Source organism: Desmodus rotundus, chromosome 8 (genome assembly GCF_022682495.2).
Source record: "Desmodus rotundus isolate HL8 chromosome 8, HLdesRot8A.1, whole genome shotgun sequence".
Taxonomy (NCBI): Eukaryota; Metazoa; Chordata; class Mammalia; order Chiroptera; family Phyllostomidae; genus Desmodus; species Desmodus rotundus.
Window position 1 is genome coordinate 116,557,986 of NC_071394.1, and position 18,806 is coordinate 116,576,791.

Genomic DNA, 18,806 nt, shown 5'->3' on the forward strand with positions numbered 1-18,806 from the left:
TATTATCTCCCTCTATTTCCAAGTATAAGAATTTTGGTAAACTGAGTCAGAAAAGGAGAGTGCACAGCCAATCGGATTTCTCCTCTCCCCTCTCCAGAGGACCAGAATCCCGCCCATACCTCCTAAGATGTGGGGTCTTTTTGTTAAACTTCCAAAAGAAACCCTTATAAAAATGCTCATATTTCCTGAAAAAAAATATATATCACAGGGACCTTGATGCACAAATATTTAAATTATATTATTTTTAATTTGAGTGGCTTAAAGAACAAGCAGTTGTAAAACCAAATTTGTAATGTGGATTATGCCTTAAAATGAGTACATTATCTGTAATAAAGATAAATATACTGACAGTCTACATCTTAAACTTACATTTCTCCCTTAGGACAACTCAAAAAGGAGACCAGGCATTTTTCTGTTTTGGAGAACTGAAGTTTTTTGTACAGAGTTCTGTTTGAAGAGGAGAGGTGAATTAATTAGCACAGGAGAAATCACAAATTAAGCGCAGCCCTGAAATATAGCTTACTCCGAGGATTTAAACACAGCTCCTTTTTTTTTTTCTGAAGCTTCTTATGTTTTCAAGAAAACAGTTAGAAATAGAAGATGAATCTTAAATTCCTAAAGGTGTCCAAGGGTTGCATACTGATCATCTCACTGAAGGCCAGGTTGCTCCTGGTAGGACTAACCACAAGACAAAATTTTCTTGCAACATCGCCTAAGTGATTCTTTCTCTTGTTTTCTTGTTTTTGAGAACAAAAGAGCTTCCTTCCACTGGCTTCTGTGAAGAAACTAACATTTGAGCTCTAAGGTTCAGAGAGAATGCCCAGCCCCTCACTGACTTCTCTCCACTGTTTCTTTGGAAACTTTAGTTCAGAACATTTCATCTTTAGTTCAGAAGACCACATTACCCTTCACTGCCCCCAACCCGTTTTTCCTCCAGTAACCGCCGCTCTGTTGTCTGTGACTGGGAGTGTTTGTTTGTTTGTTTCGCTTGCTCATTTGTTGCTTTCCGTTTTATATCCCACACCAGTGAAATCATATGGTTCTTGAGTTTTCCTGTCTGACTTGTAAGTCAAATAAGCTTTTCTGCTGAGCCTCAGAAACCATGTCAGACCACTTCACTTCCAGGATATGGACTGTTGTATCCAGAGTCACAATGGTACATGAAAGAGAGTGTGAAACATATTTGGAAGCGGGAGCGTGTTAGATCTGGAAATGAAAAGAGGGGGGTCACCCAGCCCCGCCCCCACCAAGTGGCATATCTCGGGTGAAGCAATAGAAGCAGCATACCGTGGGGGCAGGCAATAAACAGTCACATAGAGAATTTAAAGCTCTCATGAAACCAACCTGTGAGTTGTTCTGCTTCTTATCCCCAAACACTAGCATACCTAAACAAATGTCTCAAAAATACTTTTTCCCCCTCAGAATGTGCATTTCTGTTACTGTTAAATTTTAATAACCTAAGTGAGCTCCAAGGCACATTATTGTTATTATTGAATAAGTGCTGTATTCTACATGGAAGTTAATTCGGACAAGTCCCGGTAATGCAGACTGGTGCACATGGCCTCAGTTATCTGCTGAATAAGGGGAACAAAGGCTCTCAGATCCTTCTCTTGCTCAGGCACTGCCTGCCCACGGCTCCTGCTCTGTGGTACCATGTATTCTGGCATTTAAATAGTAGATTTGGGACAAACAATGGAGCACAGTGATTATAAAAATAGGTAGACCTTGAGTTACATTAATTCTGCCATTCTCTGTGACCACTTACAGTTTTGCTTTTTGCTTAACTTTTGGATACTTCCAAGTATATGATTTTGTTTGGTATGTGCACATTTTAGTTTATACATGAAGTATATTTGTTCCATTTCATGATTGTCATGGAAAATAATTTCTTCCATATGGAGGCAGGATATATTAAAAATGATTTACTCCTAGCGGCATTCATAGTAAGAATTTCCATGCATCAGATGTGCTTGTTTTACTGACGAACAATTTCTGAAAGTCTCTAGACGACACAGCTCTACACAAATGTAAATGTCCCCTTATTAGAGAGGCTTTCTCTGATCACCATTTGAGATATGTGACCATGCCCCTCCCCCCCACCCCATTCTTTGTCATTCTTATCCAAGTTCGATTTTCTACACAGCACTTATCACCCCTGACACACTACACACGAGCTGGCGCGTGTGTGGGCTCGGTTGTTAGTATTTGTCTCTTCTGCTCAGCTCAGCTCCCATAGGGTCAGGAAATTTGCTTTATCAGTGCTGTATCCTGGAGCCCTACAAGGTAGTCAGTCTAACATGGAACCGATGCTCAACACGTACTTGTTGAGTGAAAGAATGAATGAGAGAAGTGTCGTAATATATCCCACAGACACCTTTCATTTATTTTCTTCTCTCAGGGGCCCATCTAAACAAACCTTCACATGGGTTACAGAAGTCCCTTATTGCCCATCCTAAAAAACATGGCTTTCTTGAAATAAATGGAAAATTGCCCCAACATCCTTACTGATCAATTCTGCCTGGAAAGCTAACTCATAAGGTGTCAGCATAGTAAAAATAACCATATATCGAGAGTTTACTATAGTTAGGCTCTTTAATATGTATGACGTCAATGAATTCTCAAAAAGGCTATTTTATAGATGAGAAAATGACAACACTCCTGTGATCACCTAGGCCTGTCCTGTCCCCAGGACCGGGAAGGAAGGACAGCTGGGGACTGTGAGGAAGAGCCCCACCCGTTGAGGCGTTCTCTCCATTTCTCACAGCCTCTGCTGCTTTGGCACCTGCTTCTACCAGCATCTGCTGCCGGGAAGTGTGTGGTGTCATCGCACAGCTGTGAAGTGGGGCAGAACAGAGAAGCAAATGGAATAGCATAGAGGAGCCAGGGAACTAAATGCGAGGCTCCAGGGAGGTAAGAGAACAGGAGCAGCTCAAGTTCTGCAAGAGTAAAGTTCCTCTGTGGGGAGGGTGTGTAGGAATTCTTTAATCCAAAGAGGACACGCCGTTTCAAATGTCCATGTGCTAAGTGTGCCTCTGCAAAGGTACTCATTATTTTGTCTCAGACTTTGAATGACTCACCCACAACCCTACTTTAAAAAATAATCCATAGATGTTTAGAGACTTTAAGGTAACATTTTTTAAAAGTGTATACTTTTTATTTAAAAGTTTAAAATTCAACTAACACAGTCATAACACCAAGGAAAGTCAATAAAGCATCTCCCTAAATTTTACGATACTACAAAATATTTTCAATGTTTTCTGGATTCTCGCCTTCCAGTTCTGATCCATATGCGCACACATTTTTATTACGGCATAAGTCTGTATCTTTAATGTGCTAGAATCTGTTTCTGGAAGGAGTTGCTTTCACTGCTACCAGGGCAAGGCATTGCCAGGGTTCAGGAGGAGGGGAAGGGGTGACAGCATCCCCTGGTAGATTCATGCTTAGGAGGAGGTCACTCCAAAACAGGAGGATGAGCTTATGAGAAAAAAGAACAGACAAGATGGACATACTAGGAAGAGAGAACAAAAGTGCCTAAAAGACTGGTAAAAATATTGAAGAGACACGGGTGGGGAAAGGGAAAAAAGAGGAAGAAGAAGATATTAGTGGGAATTAATGAAAGGAAAATGACTTACATCTCTCTGACATTAAATTTGGCTGACTTGTCTTATATCGGGATGGTTTCTCCCTGAAATCTAGAATTTCTGTCATTTTTCTACAGGCAGGAAAACACAGATGACAGAAAAGCTGATTTGAAATATACATGTGAGTTAAGACATTGGTCCGTCATTAATAATGTTTTAGGAGAAACTGGCATGTCATTTCTCACTGATTTAAGCCTTGGGGAGGCTGAGAGTGGTGGAGTATAAAACAAAACCTGTGAACTGTCAGAAGGAAGAGCTCACAGAAAACAAAGCTGGTGGCATTCTTTAAATAACAGAAGGTAACCTTAAGGCTAGCAGAGATTTTGAGAACTCTTCATCATGCTGGGTTCATTAGGCCCTTAAATCATTTTTCTGATTACAGCTCAGAACCAGGTGTTAGATCGTACTATGACCTACCCTTTTCAAATCTCTCTTGTTTGTTTTTGAGAACAGACTATACTCATGTGTGTGTCGGGAAGTATTAGGCACAGTCATTCTGAAAGACACCATCTTGAAAACAGAGGTTCATCTGATGGGTGGCATTTAGTTTATAAAGACGTGACTTGTATCTTGTGGAGACTGGAGGAATTTATAGTGTCCATACCTGGTGACACTAGATGACTGTTTTGTTTTGTTTTGTTTTGTTTTGTTTTCTCGTGTCTAAGTAACAACCTAAAATAGCCTGCAGGATACATTTCCTAGGTGCAGACGCAGTCCAAAGCCTGGCTGAATTTACTGTGATGCCTTCCTGTTCCTGGTGGTCTGTTTCTAATAACCTGTGCAATTATGTGACAGGATCACGATAGAAAATCCATCAGAGATCTGGATGTGCTAGAATAAGACCAGGTGGGCTTAGTAAGCCCAGACCCAGATCTGTTCAGAATGCTCAATTGGACTCTTGAGTTGTTTTCCCACTGCCATTCCATCTGTACCAAGGTGAATAAACATAAAAAGCTGACTGGCCAAAGCAGGGGTCCAGGGAAGGTCATAAATGTCTCTAGTGATGGATTCCCAAATCCTGCTGCATACTAGACTCTTGGAAAGTGTCTAAAATCCTCTAAAGCCCGGCTATACTCTACACACATTAAACAAGAATTTCTAAGGCGGGGCTAAAGCATCAGTTGTTTTAAAAATCTCTCAGGAGGTTTTGATACAGAACTATAAAATAAAATAAGGTATAATAAATGCTGAAGGGAAATGCGGTCATGCTCTAGGAGTACTTGGGAGATGAGAGAAATAGCAAAGGCTTTTTCAGCAGGGGGTAAGGAGGTTGATCTGGGCAGAAGGACAATACAAGCAAAAGCAGAGATGAGAAGGTGGGTGGTGAGACAGTACAAAGTTCTTTCTGGCTGTAGCCTGGAGGCATAAAGGCACAGAGAGAATATCAGGGAGCATCAGAATAGGCTGTGAAGGGGCTGGATTCCAGGCTGATTGAATCGTGTGTGCAGTTTCATAGGAAAAGGCAAACATAGAGCAGAGAAAGTGTTTTGTTCATGTTTTTGTTTTCAATGAACATAGTACCAGTGTATAAAAAGAGCCTAGAACAAAGCAGAATCTATAAACCTGCATCACATTAGAAGGCTAACGTTGCTTTAAAGTGACATTTCCTAACTTTAGTTATTACCTTACATCTTTATGGTTCTTATTGGGTGTACCATTTCCTAATATGTCTTAAATGACTTATTTATTTTTACTGAAATATGTCTGTGTAGAATATATGTCTATCTCTGCCTATCTATTTATCAAATATTTCTATGGCATCCTCAATGGAAAACTAGTGTCACTTCTCATAAATAGAAATTTAGTCTTAGGAAATAATGCTACAGAAATAAAGCAAGTTGTTTCTTGCTAGATACTCTTACCTGTCAGCAATTCTGAGTTTGAGGCCTAGTCTCTTCATGAAAAGGGAAGATTTGCAAGTGGTGTTAAAGACAGAGGAGCAGTATGCCAGGTGGTGGCCATAAGGTTGGAGAAGAAGGAATGGAGATGAGACAGCTCAGAGGCAGATGCACCCAGACTTTGGCCAGTGGTCCTTGTTGGCTCTGCAGGAGGTGATGAGCATTTTGTCAGTGTTATCCCAGAGAATGGAGTCACAGTCTGCCATATGTCAGCTTTAATGCTAAAATACAAGCAAGGGACGTGGCGGAGAATCACAGTAAAAATCACAACAGCAAATCTTTGGAGGTGCTTTCGGATCTAATCATATCCTTTTATTCTGCCTGCAGAAAAGGCAGCTCCTGATGACTTGATAATCCCAGGAAGGATGTACACGCTCTCAATGTGAATGAATTTAACTGGTAACATAGAATGTCAATAAATATACTTGAACTTAGAGATTGTCATTTTTTAAAATGCAGTATTGAATAACATGAGTATTTGGAATGGCATGGAATTTAAAAATAGTGTACTGCATGGCTATAGTTTTATATGGGCATATTTTATTTGGGTGAAGGTTTGATTAGATTTGAAGCAATGGGAACCCTGTGGTGTCCACGTGTATGTTGATATGTCTGTGTTACATTCACTAAGCCCTACAGTAAAGGGGAAATTTCCAAAGTCAAGTTTTAAAATGACAAGGCAAAGATAGTAATGAAGAAAATAAGCCTGTAGTCATAGAGCAAATACTATGACCCTATCCTAAAGCCAGTGAGCAGCAGATAAGAAAATGTAACTCTTCTGAACCTTCTGGAGTTCTCTGACAGCCTCTTAGAAGCATACTAATGTCTGTATCTGAGTCACGTGCTGCTTCGTTTATGTGGACGTTGGTAAAATCCAGTGTACAGCCTCTGCGATGGTATGACGTACGCATTCGCTGATAAGTACGTCTTCCTCGGCAGGTTGGCCGAGGACTATTAGTAAAATCCAGTCATGCTGGAGACAAATACACTTCTCTTCATTTCACTAATTCATTTCTGCTGTTTGCATCAACAGCACTTACCTTTATCTTTTTAATTGTCGCAACTGTCTTCTGTAGCTCTGTCCTGTTTAGAATATCAAATGAGGAAGAGCTCCTGTCTCTGCTCCATGATCGACTACCCGTGTGACCTTCAGCTACACTCAAGCTGTGTCGTGGTGACAGAAAAGGCCTTTCAGGGCACATGCATGCTAAATAGCATTAATAATGCCTGGTGGTTACCAAGTACCCTTTATGCGGCAGGGTCTGTGCCAAACATGTCATATAAGTTGTGATATGGCTTAAAATTCACCATAACATAATCGCCACTTATTATCACCATTTGATAGATGAGGAAACCCAGACTCTGAGAGGCTAAGGGACCAGCCAGAATTTGCACAGCTAATAAATGATAGAGTCGGACTTCAAACTGAGGTTTTTTCCCAAAGCCTGATCTCATCTACTTCTCTACACTGCTTCCCAACGGCTGTGTCTGATTGCTCACCTCTGCAGGTCATTTTGACTCAATAATTTATGAGTGTCCTAAAGAATCACTGCAGGGTGGACTTGGTAGTCTCTGTGAGGCAGATCAAGGGGTGTGTGGCTGCTGCCGGCGCAGACAGCTGGTACGCAGGGCTGGTTGTGCATCATAGCCAAGATCATCTGAGTACTAAACCAAATGGACCCAAACATGTCATGACTCAGCGCAACAAAAGTTTATTCCTCAAACATGTGACTGTGCAGGGCAATTTGAGGTTGGTGGTAAGGCTGAAAGGGAAAGTGACTTGGATCCATGCGGTCACTCAGGGACCTAGGCTGACTGTGGCTCTATTATCATCAATACATGACTTCCAAAGGTGTCAATGTTGTCACCATTCCAGTTAGTCAGAAGAGCAAGAGGCTTAGAGGACTGTGCATGTGATACTTCTATGAACCAAGCCTTAGAGGAGGCATGTATCCCTTGCACTCTCATTCCATTGGCCAGAATTCAGTCAAATGCCTGCACCAAATTGCAAGGAAAGCAACAAAATATAATCAAGCCAGGTACCCAAGAAAATTAGGAAATGAATTTGAGGGTACTTACAGCAGGGGAGCAGAGGAAAGCTCCCCAGTGCAGGAATCCGAAGATTGGGATTTCAGTCCTGATGACCCTTTTGCTACAGCCACTGGACAAGTTTCTCCTCTGAAAATCAGAATCACTGGCATGCACTGCTTTCTACTTCACAAGATAATCTAAGGTCAAGATTAGAGTGAAATAGGTATGTGGATATTCTTGGCAAGCAATTTAGGACTAAGCATGGGACTTAGCACTAAGACAAAGACCTAGACTGCTGTATAGAATCCAAGTTCCAATTCCTTTTTCTGCCCCTTTGTGGCTATGCAAGCATGACTCACGGACTCAGTTCTCTGAGCTACAGAGCCTTTTCTGTTAAGTCAAGAGGAAAAACACTTCCTTTACCTTATTTATAGGGATCCAGAGTACATACAAATCAGTAGCCTATCAAATACGCGTGTGGAAACCATCAAACGTGAAAGAGCTATTAAAATGTGTGGTTTTGGGGACCACCGGTTCTGCTGTTTAGGGACCCATCGCCTGGAGAGTGCTTTCTAAACCCCAGACTCCCAGCTTTGCCCTTCTCTCCTCACAAAAATGAAGTAGAGTATCTATGCATGAAAATAACATACCGTGAATAACCGCAAATTCCTGAGAGAACAGCCTGAATCACCTCCACATTTGACATTCCCACCATGCTAGGTAGATACTTGCTGCCCCGTCAATACTTACTGAATTATATTCAATTTTAAAATATACTTTCTTGCCAAAGACAAAGTGACCAAGGGGCTGGCACAATCATGGTTTGTGACTAACCCCTCTGAGACAGAACTTGGAGCTCTGGCAGCTCCCATCTCTCTGAGAGCAGGGCTTATCCTGAGGGATTGCTTTACCACTTTTTTACCTGCTAGGTCACTTTCCTGATTGGACAGCCTTAGTCATTTAAACAGACTCAGTCTTACTTTCAGGCATTGAGTATTTCCAGCGTTAGAGTGATTCATTAAGTTACACCCCCTGCCTCCCCCACTTTTATAACTAGTTGGGAGACTCTTAAACTTCTTTATTCCAGCCAAGATGCTTATTCCCTTCCAGGTTGCCTTCCGAGCCCAGTTTTGCAGAGGGATGATTGTCCGGCCTGGCTTTTCATTCATTTCTGGGCTCATCCAGCTATGAACCCAAGCTTGCTCCTCTAATTATGGAGTGTGATGACTCATTCTTGTATTTTTTTGGGTTGTGGCAGGTGAGGCCATGTCTGCTTTTTCAAGCTTTGATAAGTAAGTAACAATAGACATTAGAGAAAATCAGCAAGAGACTGGCTGATTTTAGTTCTAGAATGGTTGCTGAACTGTATCATAGTTCTATCATATTCAGGCTAATCTTGACTTTACCCAGCCACTGAACAACTAGCCATTTTTTCTTCCCTTTCAGCAAAAGGGAAATGGCAAATAAACCACCTGCAGAGAGGTGGCCCTGCGCTGCTCCAACTTTTGTGTGCACAGGCACCTGGGATAGGTCTGAAGTGGGACCTGCAATCTGCCCACAGGCTCCCCAGGTCCTGCTGGTCCTGGACCAGCTGCCACATGCTGACAAGAAGGGAAGAGCTGGGGCGAGGCAGCGCCCATTCTTACCAAGGCCTCATTCTTTACACAAAACATTTTCAGATGACATGGTATCTGTGATAAGGAGTAAATACCAGGCTGCACTTGTGAAAATAGGTAAAAAATTTGCCATCAGGAGGAAAGGGGGATCTTTCGTGTTTTTTCAGTCTGTAGTATTTTACTAAGTGCTTCCTCTGGGTCATTGTGAGTTTGCATAATGTAGGCAGAGTGGCTTCTAAGATCGCATCTCTGGTGAAAATAAACGGAAAGATACCAGATCGCATCCCATCTGAGTGATGGGATGGGCATGACTAGAGCCAATTACCTGACAGAAGGGACGGTTCGCTGTAATTGCGGGGTGTATTAGGATCCACAGACAATTAAGTATCTGGGTTGGTGTCAGACGCTAACTTGCTAATGATTTTGCTCAGCATGTTGAGAGTTTTAGTATATATAAGTATAAAAACTGGAAACATAACTTCACAAACATCATTTTATATTTAAAAGGGGAGGTGGAACGAAATATTTATATGCATGTTAATAATAACAGCCACATGGGTGGTGCTTACAAGGTGCCAAGCATTTTGTGAATATTAACTCACTTTATCTTTACAACAACCCTGTGAAGTAGGTACTATTATTATCTCTACTTTATAAATAAAGAAACTGAGTCACAGGAAGGTTCATTTCTTACACTGCCCAGATCAGCAGAGCCTAGATTTTGAGTCTGGGCAGGCTGGCTGCTGAGTACACTCTCTTACCATGCTTTTCCTGGATTCACATGTGACATGTACCTGTGAGTTCAGGTTCAGATTCCACAATTTGCATTTGTCCTCTAATAAATACTCTAGTCTCTCTGTCTCAGTTCCTTCATCTATGAAATGAACCTAATGATGCCCTGGCAACCTCTCAGAATTGTTGGGAAGTCAAAATAAGGTAATGCGTATGAAATTTTATGGATTATATACAACCGTGCTGACAGATTCTGGGATTACATGGAAGCATTTGATTATCATTGAAATATTTGATTTGATTTGATTTGATTTTAATCCTCACCCAAGGATATGCTTATTGATTTTAGAGAGGAAGGAAGAGAGAGAGAGACAGAGAGACATCAGTGTGAGGGAGAAACATTGATTGGTTGCCTCCTGTATGTGCCCTAGCTGGGGATCAAACCTGCAATCTAGGTATATACCCTGACCTGGGATCAAATCTCCAACCTTTTGGTGTATGGGATTACACTCCAACCAAATCACTCTGCCAGGGCTGAGATATTTTAAATAGTATTGTATAAATAGCCAGCTTATGTTTTTTTAGTCTATATTTCTATATATTTGCTGCTTCCTCAGGAAGAACTTGTTTTGCCTGAACACTTCAAAAAAAAAAAAACCCAAAAAGATTCTTTTTGGATTTAATTTCTTTAGGTTTTCTGAAAATAGAATGTTCTATAGAGGCTAAAAACCAATAAAAGACCCATCAGCTGATTTCATTCATTCCTATTTTGTGAAATATTATTCCCTGTAGATTCTTCTTGTCAGTGTCAGCCCATCTGAAACAAAATGATTCTCCAGCTCCTCTTTCATTTGGCTCTTCATTTGGAAAGGTGTTTCATCATGAAATCAGTTTCACCACAGAATTTTACATCAGATTCAGCCCATGATTTTTCTTGTTGCTTTGTCTTATTCCAACATATTTCTCATTCTGCAAAACCCCTCACTTTTCTTAGAATCTTTATGTTCCAGCGGCACACACTTTTCTTCCTCTAAATTTTAGTGGGAGGTAAAACAGGTCTCATCATTGTATATTAGTACATCCCTACTCAACCTAAGAATTCAGGCAACTGGAGAATAGGGAACTAAAAGGAGGAAGAATTTATCAGGGTTTTGCTTGTGGTGTTTGGGCCAAGATTTCTATGGCACTAGTTCCTGAATGTATGTGGTGGAAGTCCCTCCTGATTATTCAACCAAAAAGTAATAATTAGAGATTAATTTTTCTTATCTCTTTGTCAGAAAGCCACAGTAGTAAAGCAAGTGAGTTTTAAACCAGAATATTATTTTATTTCATTTCATTTAGCCAGATCAGAATTTGTCTTCTTGTAGGCAAAAGATCATAGTTTAAGTCTTTCAGATTAAATGTTAGAGTTATATTCAATTATCTTTTTAAATAAAGTAGCAAATTCAAAACAGAACAAAGATGGAGTGAATTTTTTGCATGCAAAAAGGTAACACTTTCAAGATGATTTAACAAAAGGAGAACGCTCAAACAATTGCATCATCAGTTTTTCTTAACTGTTGGCTTCTAAGATAGGGTTCATTTAGGTTTCTGATGTGGCCAGTGTAAGAAACTCTAGTCATTAATAGACATCTTTGTCTTCCAGTGCATCACTCACCTTCTCTGATTTGTTCTAGAGCAAAAATTCAGAGAATGGTGGTCTCTGAGGCCTACTGATTGATTGTCAAGGTATCTAGGTGTGTGTTTCTGGTGTCAAAGATGCAGAACTTGAAGTCTGAGTACTCAGTTCAAATCCTGCCTTTTCCACCTGTTAGCTGCATGACCCTCAGTGAGTTACCTGTCTTGCCTTAGCCCCTTTCCTCATCCTTACAATGGAGATGATATGTGTGCCATCCTCACGGGGCTGTGATGGGTATTATACTGTCATAATGTCAGCATAGTATATATTTCTTAAAAAAATAAAAATTCTTTAGTTAATTTTAGGATAATTTCATCTTTGACCTATTATTATCAAACCATCCGTAATCTTAATAGATTCAATAGTTTTCTTTTTCTTCTTTTTATTTTATATTTTTGGACATTTGAACAATATCAGAAACATCCTGAATGGCTTATGGGTGCTTTTCAAACCAGTCTGTGCAAATGCTGACTCCAGAGGTGTGCGCATCTTTAATTAAAACCCCTCACTCCCCCCATCCCCTCCCACACACATTAGCATTTCAATGGACTTCCTTTACGGGAACATCTTGTGTGAAGAGTATAAAAAGTGTTATGGCTTCAATTTGGAACCAAACAGGTAATTCATATCTGAAGACCACACTTACTACCTACAGAATTCTGTAAGCAGTGTAAGTGCCCACAATTTATCCAAAGCACACTGGTTCGTTCTATCCACTTGTTAAAATAAATTGGGAAAATATTAATAAATAAGAGGATAAAGAAATGCCACTCAACATCTCAATCCCCGCACTCAAGTACTATTAATGTTTGGTGACTTTTAGGTCTTTATGCATTTTGTTATAGTTCGCTGTCATCATACTGTACAGCTAATTATATCTTCCCTTTTTACTAATTGCAAAATTTTGCATTATGATAAAGTTTTTTAAAAAATATTTCATTTACTTATTTTTAGAAAGGGGATGGGAGGGAGAAAGAGAGGGAGAGAAACATCAGTGTGTGGTTGCCTCTTGCACGCCCCCTACTGGGGACCTTGCCTGCAACCCAGGCATGTGCCCTGACTGGGATTCCAACCAGCGACCCTTTGGTTTGCAGGCTGGCACTCAGTCTACTGAGCCACACCAGCCAGGGCTATGATAAGGTTTTTATAAACATCATTTTAATGGCTGTGTAACATCATTTTAATGGCTGTGTAACATCACAGGGAGTGCGTGTGTTGTAGTCTGTCCGGCCAACGAGCTGTCACTGCTGTGGTGGACATGTCCGTGCACACTAACAGTGCCGCATTCATGAAAACGGCCTCTCATGTCCTGCACGTGCCAAAACTGTGAAAATCATCAGAGTTGGAACTGGGCTGATGCAATTTCTTGCACCAAGTTTTCTGATTTTCTTAGCTTCTTCCTCCAGCTCAAGACCAAAGTCCAGAGTTGGTCTCTGACAGTGCTGTGTCTTGCAGAGGCTGGAAGGTCAGGAAAGTACAGGCAGATCCGGAATGGAGAGAGTTTGCTCACCCTTGCACAGAGAGCTTGCCTGGGTGACCATGCTCTCCACATCATGGTTTCCAATCTCAGTGAGCCCTCAGAAACTCAGAGCTTTCCTGAGAAATCCTGTTGCCCTTAATATATCACCCCAGCATTGACTTATCGGTTCCACAAAACTGGTCGTGTTAACCTCACCATTTAAAAAAAAATGTGAATTTCAGATCTTATAGTAACAGTCTTCCTTTAACCTGCTCTTCAGTTAGATAATTGTCATTTCTTCTGGCTGCTAATGCTGGATTGCCCTATCATTTTTGTTTTCTAGATCATTAAATTGGTCAATTTAATTCATTACTGTCCTTAGACTCTCTTCTGTGCCCTACTTGGGCTCCACATTCTGGGATTTGGAGAGTTTAATACAAGAAAAATATTCTTGTTTGCTAAAACTGATATTCATCTGATATGCCTGGTGCTAGCAGGCCAGTTGTTGAAATATTGAAATGCATTAGTACTGATTAATAAATAGTTTCTGCCACTGTGTCCCCTTAAGGGACTGCCATTTAGCTCCCAACTTCCTCCCATTTCCATTATACCCTGGCAGCCCCAGGCTCTCCACTGAAATCGCTCTACCATCCAGCTCCTCATCTCTGCTGTATCTATGGCATTGCTCATGACGATTGGTTTCTGTCCATGTCTTCAGATGATAGATAGAGAGATGTGTGTGTTGTTAACACTATACTCTGCTTTATTCAGACTGGGACTTGAGCCTGTAACTATAAATTTCTTGGAGAGAGTGCAGCTCCCTTGGTGGTGGAGCCATGTGTTGATTCCCACCACTACCTCTTGCGCTTACCAACCCAGCCTGCTCCTCTGGCAGACAGTCTTTTCTCCGATTATAATGACATGATGAGACTCATTGATGTTATTGTTATTTTTGTGGAAATCTGAAACTGGTCTTTCCTCATGGTATTTCTCTCGTTTTGATACCAAGGAGTTGAAGGCAAATGGAGTGGAGGGAAAGGAGAGAGGTGAGCATGTGCATCTGCGTTACTCGGGGAGGTCCTTCTAAGAGTCAAGAGACTGAACCCTTGGGCAGAAGGGGAACTGAGTTCTTGTGCTGGCGCTTCCATTCTGTCATTTTTGCTCCTAATGCATCAGGAGCAAGAGGATGGGACTAGATTGGGTTGTACTTGAGGCCCCTCCAGACTCCAAGACACCAGTAAAACACCTCTTCCAAACCATTTCCAAAGGTGTTTCCCTTTTTGTAGGCATCTTTTGGCTTTGTCAAGAGAGTTTAATACAAGGAAAACATTCTTGTTTGCTAGGGCTGATATTCATCTGATATGCCTGGTACCAGTAGACCCATTATTGAAAAACTAAAATGCTTTAGCACTGATTAATATATAGCTCTTCCTGATTAATAAATAAAGTTCTGTACTGATTAATAAATCATGTTCTGTCTTTGCAAAAGGGCCACATATAATGGGAATATTTATATACCAGAGTTAGGAGTTATCTTTGTTTCTGTCCAAAGAGTGATTTGTGGAATTTATTTTGTCGTGTGACTTGTTGACAGCTTACATTGCTTATGTTTTTGTCTCTCCCACGTAACAGACACACATACATCTTCATTTTACTGTCTGTTCTTTTAGTAAACATTTGCATTTCTCTTGCTTAATTTTCTACTGACTTAGAATTTTATTAATTAAGAAAGAACGAAAAATTTCATTAACTTTCCATTGAAGTAATCATGCCTTACTTGTGTTTAACTGAAAGGGCTGATTGATTGTGCCTGGTGTTTCTGCTAATTTAAGTTAACTTAATTTATTACTGTTCTTAGGCTCCTTCCCTACTCCATGTTCTGAGATTTGGAGAATTTAATATAAGAAAAACAATCTTGTTTTCTAGGACTGCTATTCATCTAATGTGCATGGTACCATCATACCAGATGTTGAAATATTGAAATGCATTAGTGCTGATTAATAAACATTTCCTGCCACTATGTTCCCTTTTGGGGTCCCCATTTAGCCCTTCACTTCCTCCCATTTCCCTTATATCCTGGCAACCCTAGCCCCTCTGTGTCAGTGGCAATTCCGTATCAGTGCTAATCAAAACTGCCTTGTGTCTCTCAGCTCCCACAAAGTTTTCTATCAACTGTTGATTTAGAATATTAATTGTATCTGGCTTTCCCAAGGTAGGGGAGCAATTCGTAGCATGACTGTTTCAGTTCTCACTCTGAACTAGCAAAATGGAAATGCTTGTGACTCTAAGTGAATTTTTTCACACAAGCACGAAAACCTGGATTTGGCCTTGCCTAATTCCTCCCTCTCATTCAGGACTACATTTATTCGGTCAAAGCCAATTTCACATCCTAAATATTTCTTGGGTTCCATATGCTCCTCTAGTTCAGGCCCTTGTTATGTCTCGCTTAGAGGATCCCCATAGTCTTTGACTTGGTCTCCCTGCTGATGGAATTGCTCCTCTTAATTCAGCCAGGAGGATTTTTCTATGCACTTCTGAACATGTCACTCTCATGCTTAAAACTCATCGGTGGATACTCGTCATCCACAGCGTAAAGCCCACTCAGCTTAGCAGGATATAAAGTTTCTCATTTTTTCGAGTTCATCACCTGCCTCTCTGCAATTTCAACTTGACACCACACGAGCACCAAATGATGCGTGGCTTTTCTCTGTTCCTCATTTCCACATTTTAGTTCATGGTTTTGGCTGGAATGTTGTCTTCACTTTTCATAACCCAACTCATGAATTCTTGTCCACACTTCAGCAGTTAGGTGGGCCTATTGCCTCTTTAAAGGATTTTGGTAAAAATGTTTCCTTAGCACTGTTGAGAATTTCAGTGGTGTTAAATTGACGATATGCATTCATGTATCTGCTCCCCCCCACTATGGCCACTGGCTCTAAGTTTTCTCAGGTCAGAGAGAGACTTATTTATCTTGTTGTGACCAGCCTCTGGGATATACAGTGCCTGGAGCCACCGGGCTGTAACCAATGACACTGAAGTTTTCCCTGAAGGAGGTATTTTTGGTTTAGTCCCCTAGAAACAGACTCTTAGCTGGAGATCCATGTTAGATGGTTTATTACAAAGCGGTCCTAGGGCAGTGAGACAGGGAAGTGAAGGGAGGGAGGCCCGGTGAGGTTGCACATCAGGAGAGTGCCACAGAGGGTCATTTTGCTTCAGTTCTACAGGGCAGTTCTGGAGACAGTTTGGGTTCCACCTCCGATTTGCCCCCACCTGGGCGAGGCAGCCAGGGTGTTGATATTCCCACATTTACTGGTATGGGCTAAGGGCTGCCTCTTCCCACCAATATAATCTCCCAGTCACTTGGCTTTCCACTTCTGGTCAGTGAGGCCAAAATTGAGCATGGGTCAGCATCAAGTAGGCATCTTATTAAAATGCAGATTGTGGAGCCCTATCCCTCAAGTTTCTCATTCAGTAGGTCTGGGGTAGGGTCCAAGAATTTGCATTTCCAATGAGTCCCCTGGTGACACCGAATCTCCTGGTCTGTGGACCATACTTTGAGAAGTATTGGATTAAGCAAAATGGGTTCCAGCACCACGAGGGTCATCTTACAATGAAGGCACGAGTGTAGGTTGCAGGGAGTAAAAGCACACCAGAAGCTGGAGGACTTAAGACCATCAAGGGATCCCTGGTGATGAGGGTAGAGCATCTTCTTCCAGGGCTTGGGTCCTGACTAATGCCCAAGAGGGTCTGAGCTGCCCAGAGCGGAGTGCCACTGGCCCCATTCGTAATCCAAGGCCAGCTGGGATTTGGAGGACTGACTTACCCGAGCAATTAACTTCTAAATCAGATTTCCCTTTGCTGTGATTAAAAATCACATGCACTAAACTATTTCTTCTTATCATCTTTTGTTCTTTTCTTGTGTTCCTCATTCAGTTCTGCTAAAAAATCTATTTCCTAGAAGCACCACTGCTTTGTCTTATTGATGTGTTTTTCTTCCCAGCTGACTCATTGTGTTCTCTTTTATCATAATTTACCAAAACAAACTTCAAAATGTTATCTGTTAGAAAAGAGTGCAGTTTATTAATGATAACTGCAGTAGACAGAATTGAGGCCACAGATGATAAAATGTATATGGTATAAGAAATCTACAGCCAGATACTAAAATTGGCTGAATGAGCAAGAAAGAACCTAGAATTTTTTTAAAAAAAAAATAGTGTGTTGATTTGCCAGACACTCTCTGGAAATAAGTGAGGAATCTTTTGGCAATTGGGATTCTGGTCAAGCATTAGGTACGCTTTTATTTTACTATAAGAGCGTTTCCATCACTGTTTTCATCCTGGTGCTCTGAGTTCATGGAGCTCCCAGAGGTATCTGCTGTTCACAAGAGTAACTCGTGTACTGGAAAATCTTTCTACTTTGGGACTTTGAAATAAATATGAGAGAGATAAAAGTTTAGTATTGTAATTAAGTCTGACATCATGCTGAAATGTTTGCAAAGGTAATAAATCATTCAAGAATCCTGAAACAATTCTTCCACTGTAGTCCAAGTTTATTAATTTAAATCAATTTAACAGAAACCTACTGTGAACCTACTCTGTGTGAAACCTGGGAAGGGGGAGCGGAAGGAAGAACCAGGGAGAAGAGAGGACTGTTGTTGTTAAGAAGCTTATTATGGGATGCCTTAATGAGGACACTTCCTATGATTTAGATCCTAAATCTAGTGATATGTGTGGCCTTTAGAAAGATGGCAGAGAGAAAAGATTTCAAGGAAGAATGAGTAGTAACTATAAGGAAAAGCGGATGGCAAATAGATAATTGATGGTAGAGAAGAAAAGCGCAGGAAAACATCCTCAAATTTATGAAAGTTTATGATTAGAAAATAAGTTTTTCAGCCATGCCAAGACAGAAGCACGTGTCAAAGAATTTATCTGATAACAAAGGCATTGGTGGAATTTAAGGGTTCACTTGGAAGGAAGGATATTGCCATTTATTGGATTCCTTCAACAAGCCCTTGGCTTTATGCCTATTATCTCAGCCAATTCTTTCCACCACTTGTCAATACATATTGCTATTTTTCAATAAATAATTTGAAATTTAGAACGACTTTAAGTGCACAAAAGAAGCTGCAGGGATAGAACGGAGAGTTTCTGTGCACCCTCACCCAGTTTCCCTGATTGCTCACACCGTGTACTGGCTTAGTTGTAACAATTAGAACCCAACTGCAGGCTTTATCTGGATGTCACATTGTTTCTACCACAGTGCTTTTCCCCCCACGATCCAGTTTGGGACCCACATCACCCTGAGTTGATGTCCCCCTATCCCCTCTGGTCTGTGACAAGTTCTCGATCCTTCCTTGTTTTGCCTGACCATGACAGTTTTAAGGAGTATTGGTTTGGTATTTTGTAGGATGGAAGTTGCTATTTTTATACTTTAGAGCTGTATCAATTATAACATTTTTTCAAAGATTGGAATTTAAGCTGAAAAGAGAGGGATCACTAATAATTTTTGCCAGCAACAACATTAAAAGTAAGAATGAATTTGAACTAAGAATGAATAATTTCTCTCCTGTGTCCCATTCATTTTTATCCTGTGTGTGCTGTTAATTAATCCATTACTTTCATCACAGGAGAAAAGAAGGGGAGTTAGGAAAGGATGCACACTTCCTGATAGATGCTTAGTTCCAAAGAGAAATCATTTCATCACTTTGCTTTTTAGAAATAAGAGTCAGTCTTTAAAAATGAATCAGTCTCC

At 40.8% G+C, this 18,806-nt stretch overlaps 1 protein-coding gene across 10 annotated transcripts in view; it reads left to right on the forward strand.

Annotated features, from left to right (window-relative positions):
• The window catches only part of LRRC3B (leucine rich repeat containing 3B), a 77,074-nt gene that overhangs the window by 25,910 nt on the left and 32,358 nt on the right, over positions 1–18,806 (forward strand). Inside the window, exon 3 of one of the 10 annotated variants that reach the window (XR_008427514.1) lies at positions 383–1,679. The exons of the other annotated variants lie outside the window; for them this stretch is intronic. The gene's annotated coding sequence lies outside the window, so the exon portion shown is untranslated. Of the gene's footprint in view, positions 1–382; positions 1,680–18,806 lie in introns of those variants that run through there. 10 annotated transcript variants of the gene reach the window in all.